The following is a 10,515-nucleotide window of genomic DNA, read 5'->3' on the forward strand; positions in this document are numbered from 1 at the left end:
CGGTCAATGTAAGCATTGCAAAGACCAAGATTCAGCAGTTGCTATGGTGACTCTATAATACTGATCATGTTTGTTGATGACATTGCATAGAGTTTGTATCATACACTTTTGTAAGCGGATGTTTATGCTTTTCAGCGTCAACATACTCATCTGAACAGACGTTGTTCATGATATTTGTAGACAAGTCAAGCTGATAATATGCCCCAAAGCGTTTCCCAAGCTATTCTTACTAGCCTTTTCTCCAACCATTACCTTAGTGCCTAGTACAGTGTCTGCTCCAATCAGAAGTGACGTCTGTAGCTTTTTATTCCTTGGATGTCTTATGGCTTACAGCTATCTCAAGAAGGTAAACATTGAAGAGACTGATTCTGCCTGGTCTCCGTGTTGGGGTAGAGTGGGTTGAGGTTTGCTGCATTGTTAGCTGCCTGAAGTTGAGGATACTGTTAGCTAGACAGATACAGTGAAATCCTTAATACAGTCAAACATCTACATACAAAAGGATTTAAGCAATTATTTTCTCTTGACATACAAACTTACGAACTAGTTTAACATACGCTGCCGGATGTTTTTTTAACCAATACATCTTCGTCACGTAAAAGTAAATGTAAAAGTATAAAATTCTAGATGATAGAATAACAAAAAGTAATTAAATTTAGGATTGTTGTAAGTTAGAATAAGTTATGCTGCATATTCTTACTACTGAGTCTGAGATGCATAGACTTCAGATACAGGTAGAGTTATTTGTTTATTGACCTTTTTTAAAAACTGCAAACATTTAAATAGTGTACCACCTTTGTCAACATCTTCACCGGAGTCGGTTACATTTCCATAATAGGCAGACTACATGTGAATGCAGAATCAGCAGATAACCTTGACCTTAATTAACTAGTATATTACTCTAAGTTAGTTATAGGTTTAGCCTCTGATATTAATACGAGTACTGCTTATAGCTACTCCAACATCCTATGCATCTACTTCTTGCCTGCCCATAAAACTATTCTTAAAAATTGTAAGCGGGTTCACACCAATTAGTTTTGCTCATGCAAAAACTCAAGGGTTGTCTTCACTTTAGCACACCCATCAAGGTTCTCATGACGTTCTGTACTGAGCCCTGCTCTTTACATCCAACAATGCTAAATGCTATTTTTAGGCTAGCTGCGACATTGATGTGTGTGAATCTATGAATTAATTGCCCTGCTTTGCCAACTACGATGTCTTCAGTGATAGAATATGACAATTGGCATGATGCGTGTGAATTCTTTGAAACAGAATCTATAGAGGAAGAGGACGATATGGTTGTTCTATACATTATGCTTTGTCACTTTTTCACTGGGTTTGTACAACTTATTGACATAGAACTGCAATGATAGTCAAAGTATATCATTGGACTGTTGTCTGTCTTGATAAGAATGTATGAACAACAGATGTAAAGGTACCTCCGGTATCACCTCGTGACAAAAATGATCTGAAATGACACGTCTATGGGGTTTAAAAACAGCATTAATAAAAAGTTATCGACCATTGCTTAACGTTTCAATAAAATAATAATGTAGTATTTTTGTGCGAAACAGAAGTATTAACAAGCGATTGTTTTCATTATATCATATAAATTTCTAGTCAAATACATTTTTATATCTTCAATGCTTTGTTTGTGTATTTAGCACAATGCGAAAAGGCAAGAAGTCGCTAAGGTTGAATGTTGTTATAATTGTAGGTGTAGAACTGGGGTTTGATGCTCAAGAGACAGCAGAAGTCTGGTATGCTGCAAGAGGTTACATACAAGTTTAGTACGATGCTATGGTGACAGAGAACCTATCGTATGACATCTATCATATATCTATCATGAGTTCTACTGTCTGTCTATCACTAGTTCTACTGTATAACTATCACTAGTTCTGCTGTATATCTATCACTAGTACTACTGTATATGTATATCACTAGTTCTACTGTATATCCATCACTAGATCTACTGTATATTTATCCCTAGTTTTACTGTATATCTATCATTAGTTCTACCGTATATCTTTCACTAGTTTTAGTGTATATAAATATGTATTACTGGTTTTACTGTATATCTCCCACTAGTTCTGCAGTATATTTGTCGCTAGATCTAATGTATATCTCTCACTAGTTTTCGTGTATATAAATATACTTAACTGGTTGTACAATATATTTATCACTAGTTCTACTGTATAGCTGTCACTAGTTCTACTGTATACCTATCACTAGTACTAGTGTATGCCTCTCACTAATTCTACATCATAACTATCACTAGTACCACCGTAAATCTATCCCTAGTTCTACTGTATATCCATCACTAGTTCTACTGTATAACTATCACTAGTTCTGCTGTATATCTATCACTAGTACTACTGTATATGTATATCACTAGTTCTACTGTATATCCATCACTAGATCTACTGTATATTTATTCTTAGTTTTACTGTATATCTATCATTAGTTCTACCGTATATCTTTCACTAGTTTTAGTGTATATAAATATGTATTACTGGTTTTACTGTATATCTCCCACTAGTTCTGCAGTATATTTGTCGCTAGATCTAATGTATATCTCTCACTAGTTTTCGTGTATATAAATATACTTAACTGGTTGTACAATATATTTATCACTAGTTCTACTGTATAGCTGTCACTAGTTCTACTGTATACCTATCACTAGTACTAGTGTATACCTCTCACTAATTCTACATCATAACTATCACTAGTACCACCGTAAATCTATCCCTAGTTCTACTGTATATCCACAATGATATACAGCCCCCCAAGGATAGCCGACGGCGCTCATATGGGCGGGGTTTAATGATGAAGCTCTGTTGGGATTAACCCGAACACGGCACCCAAACAAACAAATATGCTGAATAAAGCACTTTGTAAATTTACGAATATTATGAACTATAGTGGTTATTTTACTTATCTGTTAAATTCATTTTGTTGTCAAATAAATATAGTATCCCAATATTGTCACCGTTATGATCAGTCAGTTGCCATTCATAAGCATTCGTGAAATAAATAGTCGCAATCGTAAAATGGCTCAAATTCGGTTTTGCATTTAGATTTTGAGTATGAAAACTACAATGCACAGCTTTGCCTGCTGTCCCATCTTATTGGCAAGGTAAAACAATGTGAAACCGATGAAAGACTTTGTCATTTTATATTAGGGGTGGCAAAATATTAATAAAAAACTTTAAAAAAAATGCCGTTGTTCGGGTAATTATATTCAACTTTAGGCATATACTACGACCTTTACTAATTTTAAAATTACTAAAAGTAGGTAATTTGAAATGTTTTATTTTCAATAGATACATTATTTTAGTTAGGTATTACCCCTACATTGCAGAAATTCAATGTTTGCTATTGTGAACCGCGGGTCTACTGACTGAATGAGCTAATGAAACGATAACGGCGAGTCGTGTTTTTCAAAACCTAACAAGGCAATGCGATCGCCCCGCGAGAGTTGTGTTAGCTCCGAAACACAGGCTAGCATAATCCTAACAGAGCTCCATCACTAAACCCCGCCCATATGACAGCCGTCGGCTATCCTTGGGGGGCTGTATATCATTGATATCCATCACTAGTTCTACTGTATATCTACCACTAGTTCTACTGTATATATATCACTAGTTCTGCAGTATATCCATCACTGGTTCTACAGTATATCTATCACCAGTTTTACTGTATATCTATCTCTGGTTCTACTGTACATCTATCACTAGTTGTACTGTATATCTACTGCATGATTGTTCTTTAGCATATCTGTTTCTAGCTCATCCCCATTTTTTTCCTGATTTTACTGTCAACATATAACTAAGTCAGCTGTATGATTTTCTCATTCGAAACTGCATCAAGTGCTCCTCTGTTTAATTAGTAAGAGGTCATGTTTGTCTGCTGATACTATGACATTGTATCGGAGTTGTCTAACTATGGCTTTCCGCATTTAGTAATAGTCCATGTTTTACTAGATATGGAGTCCACGAAAAGAAAAGAGCTGCCTTCGAACTTGGATAACGAGCGAATACCAGCAGCTCCCAACTCAAACATGGTCAGAGGTGATAGGAAGACCGCAAGAAGGAAGCATGCCCTGTCTAACAGATTTGCAATACTTTCAGATAAAATGTTTGCAAATGGTGACAATAAAAGGCAAACAAGTTGCGGTAAGTGTCTCGTAACTAATCTGACCTGACCGTGTTCTATAAGTTGAGGTAAGTGTAAGATATGTAATCAAATTTAACTGAATCGGAGAGGTTGAGGTAGCTGTCTTGTAGGTAATCAAGCATAACTGTGTCCAACAAGTTAGTGTAAAGTTAATGTTTGTAACCGAACTTGACTGTATCGAGAAAGTATAATGAAACCTGTGACTTTCTACAATCATAAGTGTATCATTAGATTATATTAGTAGCTAAATTGACTAGAACTGTACCTAGTCACCTTACTTACTAGCTATTGATCTGATGTACAAGTATAGAAAATAGTCTCTGATATTCATTGTGTTTAGTAACAAGCCAACTAACCTACATGTAGCCCTGAACCTTTTAGTTACTGATAAAACCAAAACGATTGAGCGATCCGAGGTCAAAATCTTAATAAAAATACAAAAATAATCGATGCAAAAGGTGATGGCCTAAAACATAGTCTCTGGGAAGTATAGATTTGCAGACTTACTTGCAGATATGGTTTATAATAAAGAATGCTGTAGGTAGTTGTTCTGATAAATTTTACCATTAACCATAGTTGGTCATCATATTTCGTAACGCTGCACTCTATGAGAAAGTACAGGATAGTTTTCTGTATAAATGCAGATCAACACACTACTGTGGGCTAGTCATTGAGTCTACTGTATCCCGGTTCCAGTCTTTCAGCTCATGTACATGTACATATACGCAGTCCTGACGTACATCTATATATCCTCTCACGATATAATTATTTCTCAATCTACTGTCTATCTCAATCTGAACTGTATATATGTATGTCCCCATCGTAACTGTACACTTACCACCGATTAACATCTCCAGGTCAATTTTATACCATCTCTAGTTTTAGGTGTTTATTGATCTTCATTTTAACAGTTCCTCTAATTCTAGATACAATATTATAATGATCACTGGTTTCTATGGTTATCACTATCTCTCCAGCATACCTAGTGATAGTTCTCTCTATGTATATATAGCTTAGTGTCTAGCAGTAGTGCGGGGTAAAGTAAAGAAGGGCGCAGACAGGTATAACGCATGGACTCACTCTATATATGCAAGTTGTCAGTGTCTACTGTCATTTTAGCTGCGTATAGCTTGGGTCTGAAGCTCACTTACGAGCAGTACTACTTGCGTCTCAAACTATTAACAGAAAGCCTGGTTGATTAACTAGCACACATGTCAAAAATGTTAAGCTTGATCACTCTTGATTCCTAGTTGCTCCTAATAGCACTGACTTTTCCTGGAAAGCATTACTTCACTAAATGTGGAGCCAGACCAGCATCCAATAAGACATTTAATATATTTAGACAAGCCATGGACTAGTGCATATCTACTAGCTGGTGCATGTCATCTATCCAAATCAGTAGTTTGATTGTGTAGGAAAGTTGTATGCTGCTAGCCGAGGCTAAATGTGTTTCGGAGGGAAGTATAGGCCTTATCTTATCCTCCCATTTAGCCCACGACCGGATGTGTTCTGTTACGTATGATAATGAGGGTTTATAGTTGACCCATCGTACCTAATATAAGACTGAGTACTTTGCAATGTCAACGTGACCAATGACTGCGTAGGCAGTAGGCAAACAAGGGTGCCTCCTAAAACTACTCATAGATTCATTGACTAAAATTTCCAAGTAGCTAAAAATTAGGTCACTTACCTGAGTGCATGTAAAAATGACTGGTGATCAATTGAACTCGGTGAGGTCGGTTTAGCTGTCAAGCTCAAGTCATCAGTTGGCCAGTAGTTCTATGTTTATGTTCATGGTGGGTAGTGGCATGCCAGCACCAAGTTTTTTCTGATTTTCTAAAGTTTCAAAGCATTTGTGGCAGGTGTCTTATGATCATGTTAAGTTTTACCTCAACCTCCAGACGGAGGAGGGAGATGGCGTGAGCGCAATCGCTTTCCACTACAATCCTCGCCAGTGTCAGGATGAGGTGGTAAGGAACTCCTTGGTTGATGGTGAATGGGGAGGAGAGAAAGATGGGCCCGACTTCCCATTTCCCTCTAAGGCTAGCTTTGAGATTCAAATAATCTGTACAGTGTGGAACTATGTGCTGAGCAATCACTAGCTACCACAGGCTTTAGTTGGGTTTGCATAGCTTTAGACCTCATCCCCAGACTTCCTGCTCTTGTAGATATATATGTAGATAAAGCATGATACATTGAATGCCTATTAATCCTTTCCACCATACTATTGCATGTTGTCATTTAGTAGCCAGTAAATCACTGTTTCTATGGTGTTGATTTGGAGTTGTGCACACGTTGAGTTGCCATGCAATAAGTGATTCAATGGAGATTAGGGATGTGGATGATTTGCCAAAGAGATAAGGATTTCTACGCCATAGCAGTGCATTCGGAACCTCTCAAATCAAAAGAAGAATGACTGAAATTTAGAAAACAATTAAAATAGAATAGCTGGCACAGCATTTTTTGACGCATCATCCGCAAGTTCTGTTTTTATCTTTCGGAAGCATGATGGATTTGATCAAAATTTATGCGTAATAAAACTATCTTGACTTGCAGATTTTTACTGTTGTTATCTTGTCGATGACTCAAAATTGTTGATTAATTGCGTCGTTGAATCAGTGATGATCACCTCATAGGGATATTGTGCGTAAACTTCCATCTACTGTCCCCTTTAGGTCTATGTTAATGGAGCCCACTTCTGCAATTACGACCATAGAGTGGACATCCCTTCCGTCTCTCACATCTACATAGATGGTGATGCTAAATTTACCGATGTCGAATTCACAGCATACTTTGTAAGTATCTATTAGTATTGAGAGTCTGTGAGCCTTGAAGGAACTAAGGCTACAATTTTCCTTAAGCTTTAACTACTGATGTAAGTAGTTCCTTGAACTATCATACTCATTCAGTACTGTGTGACTGACTTGATGAGAATAGAATGTCTGAACTACAGGGAGTTTTCTGTTCGCTTTTTAGGGAGCTCGTTACAACAGCATCATCCCACAGGAGCTGATTCGTGGCAGCTGGGTTAATGTGAATGTCGCTGTTCATGACAGCCCTCACAGGTGAGCTGCAGCAGTTTCAACATGACCATATAATCATGACACCCTATGCGGGTGTAGTTTTTTTGCTTTTTGACACAAATAGTTAATGACAATTGTTGCGTGTCAGTGTAGTTGGATAAATACGACTGACAGTTGTGACAACCTTCACAGGCGAGACGTAGTTGGATTAATGCGAACAAAGAAAATATCTATGGAATTCGCCACTCACGACTTGTCATGTATTTCAGTTAACAAAGTAACCTTTAAAGCATAAAAAGTGCATTTTATAAGCAAGATATGAAAATCATCTTTCAAGGCCTACTCAAAATACTACAGAAACCTACCAAGTATTTCCAAGTAGTTAAATGAACATCGAGGGTGTGACCGACTATGTCCAATAAATGAAAAGACAAAACTTTAGTTGTTACCGAAGCTCACTTTATAGCGAAAATGACACGGGATGACACCAACAAATTTTGAGAGAAAATTGGTGCAGTTTCATTCCCTTAATAGTCTGCAGTCCACATAATCGCTGTGTTTCCTTGCTTCAAATGTGTTTGGAGTTGCCCGCTGCCGCCGAACTCACACTCGACTGTTTCAATGTTTTGGAGTCTCACTAAATATCTTTCCGAGATCCGTGATGTATACCTCAAAGTGAAACTTGTAAAAGTAGACTCACTTTCAGGTCTTCATGTCATTTTCCAATTCTTGCGTAATTAACTAGTTGTGCTAGAAAATATAATTATCTCATCATCCTCGTACGAACAACCAAGTGTTATCCATTTATCCATCCAGTGTTTTCGATTTGGACTCATCATCAGTGAGCATTTTTATGAGCAAGGTAAAATGAAATTAAACGCATTTGGATTTTACTGCTTCTATGAATCGAAGTGGAAGCAACTCCAAACCAATTTGAAGCATGGAAACACAGAGTATATGTGACTAGCCCATTATTTTAACATACTCCTTGACTGTTTGTTGCAACTAGGTGATATCCATACCCAATGCAAATGAAGAGTAGCCAAGGTGGGTAATATCCATCTCACATATAGTAGTCAGTCGTACGTCCTCTATTAGCCTGTGTCTGTGTTCTATTGACCCATTTAACATATCCAACTTGGACATAAGCCCCGCTCACAGACCGACACATCCTATCAATGATCAGGCTGTAAGAAACAAGTATTTAGTCTTCTAGTATGAGTGTTTGTTTAGATTGTCTGTTAATATTTAAGGTTTGATATCAACTTGGTGTGTGACGCTTCTGATGAGGAAAGACAACTCTATCTCAACCCACGTTTCTATGAAAGGGAGACGGTTAGGAATTCAAGACTAGGTGGTGAGTACGCAGATGAGGAAAGAGAAGGTGGCTTCCCATTTGAGGCTGGAAAAGTCTACAAGATCGGCATTCAGGTGCAAGATGACTATTACTCGGTAAGCTGGGCTTTATTGACATTTGTAGCGGCTACTGTGTTGCAGCAGATGGGGATATGCTTGTCATGCATAACATTTGTAGTTAATCTAGAATTGTGTAAACATATGTAAAGCTACATAAGCCTGCATCTAGCCATGACAGAATACATGTACAAGATATTAGTCATGCGTTTAAAATTCTCACACTTTCTCTGTTTTGAGCTTTCTACCTGGTAGCATTCAGTGAGGTCTGTAATGCATGCAGATGATTTGTACTGTACAGTACCGAGCTTCTTGACAGCCGTTGCTGGTGTTTGCTAATGATGACTCAAATGTCAGGTTATTGACAGTTGTTGCAGGTATACATGACTAGTGAGTCACGTGTTTGGTATATTGACTACTGTTGCAGGTGTACGTGAATGGTGAGCCATATGTGACATACAATCATCGATGTGATGCTCAGGATGCTCATCATCTAACAGTCAATGGAGATGTGTCTGTATTGGAAGTTAGATTCCTTGGCTCTTTAGTGAGTGCTGACTATATCGTCTCTATCCATAAAACCATCAGTAACCCTTTTTTTCTTTGTTTGGATCTGGAAGCTTGACTCATATTCACTGAAGTATGGATGCGGTGTAATAACCTGCTGTAGGTAGACATCTCCTATCGCAAAGTGCCAGGTCTTAAATCGGGAGACATTGCTACAGTCATAAGCTCCAGCAATGATGACCAAAGAAGATAAACATACAGGTTAAACAGTGGAAGGTTTCCGACTTTGTAATGAAGAAAGTTTGAACACGCGCAAAATTTTAACAAAACTTGTGGACGTATCGTGAGTAATGAAACAACCTGATATCGAAGGTTTCTGTTTCTGAGTCACAACTAAAAAACCAGAAATGTTTGTTGCGTATTTCTGGAGTGTATGTAATCCAGGATCTAAGTACTGCACAAGAGAAAAACAAGTGATTTGTTTTATTTTCAGAACTGATGTGTTTATTGTTCCTATAGTTCATTCATCATGACTCTTCATTATTCTCTCTATCCCAGGTAAAGTTTTCAATTGAGGAATATCCTGGAAATTGTGTTTACTATTGCATTTTGGCCAATGCTAATTTGGTATATAGCAAAATGACTGTTTTTAGACGAAAATGTGCATCAACAAGGTTCTAAATAATGTAGTGTTGAAGTTGCCTCATTTTGTGTCATTACCTTGCTGAGACGATAACTCTAAATGAATCAAATAATAACACAGTTTTTGTGTATGTATATGATATTCAATAATAATTGTAATAATCATAAGTGAACCAGTAGAAGGTGCTATGAGTGTGGCTGTTCATGTTTGGAAGACTAAAAGTACATTTTATTTAAGATGCTATTAGATACTTGCCTATGTCACAATTCGGTCATAGACATGAATCTGCCAAGACTTTGCCTAAAGTATGTTCTTGGCACAAAATGCCACAAAATGCACTTTCTGCAAAGGCATTTAAAGGATGTTGTGTACATATGTGAAATTTACATAAACATATTTTGGGTCACCTATAGGCGCCAACAAGTGTCTAGCAATATGAACATCTAGCATTAGCCAGGTCTCTACATGTACTTACCGGTGCCTACAAGAATCTAAGCCTTGTAGAGGGTGACAGATAACTAAACCTTTGTTTGAGACCAGCTGTTTGGTTAAAGCTTCATTCGTAACTTTTGCAGAATTTCCATCAACCTTCAAGGTAAAACTCCGGACGGTTCGTCATCAAGTTCTGATGATGAGAAACACACAGACATTCCTCTGCACTTTTATCCAAGATGGGACCAATGTAAGTGCTGTCTTTCATAGAGAGGTTTTATTACTTTGTATATGGGTGACCTGATACACAGAGTTCTCTCACCA

The 10,515-nt window shown here is 37.5% G+C and overlaps 1 protein-coding gene and 1 pseudogene across 1 annotated transcript in view; one reads left to right on the top strand and one right to left on the bottom strand.

The window, feature by feature from the left end:
* Window positions 1-10,515, bottom strand: part of LOC137404148 (centrobin-like) — a 577,594-nt gene that overhangs the window by 477,715 nt on the left and 89,364 nt on the right. The window lies entirely within an intron of this gene.
* LOC137404012 (32 kDa beta-galactoside-binding lectin-like) lies at window positions 1,212-10,461 on the top strand (annotated as a pseudogene).

The sequence above is a fragment of the Watersipora subatra genome, chromosome 9 (genome assembly GCF_963576615.1).
Source record: "Watersipora subatra chromosome 9, tzWatSuba1.1, whole genome shotgun sequence".
NCBI classification, from domain to species: Eukaryota; Metazoa; Bryozoa; class Gymnolaemata; order Cheilostomatida; family Watersiporidae; genus Watersipora; species Watersipora subatra.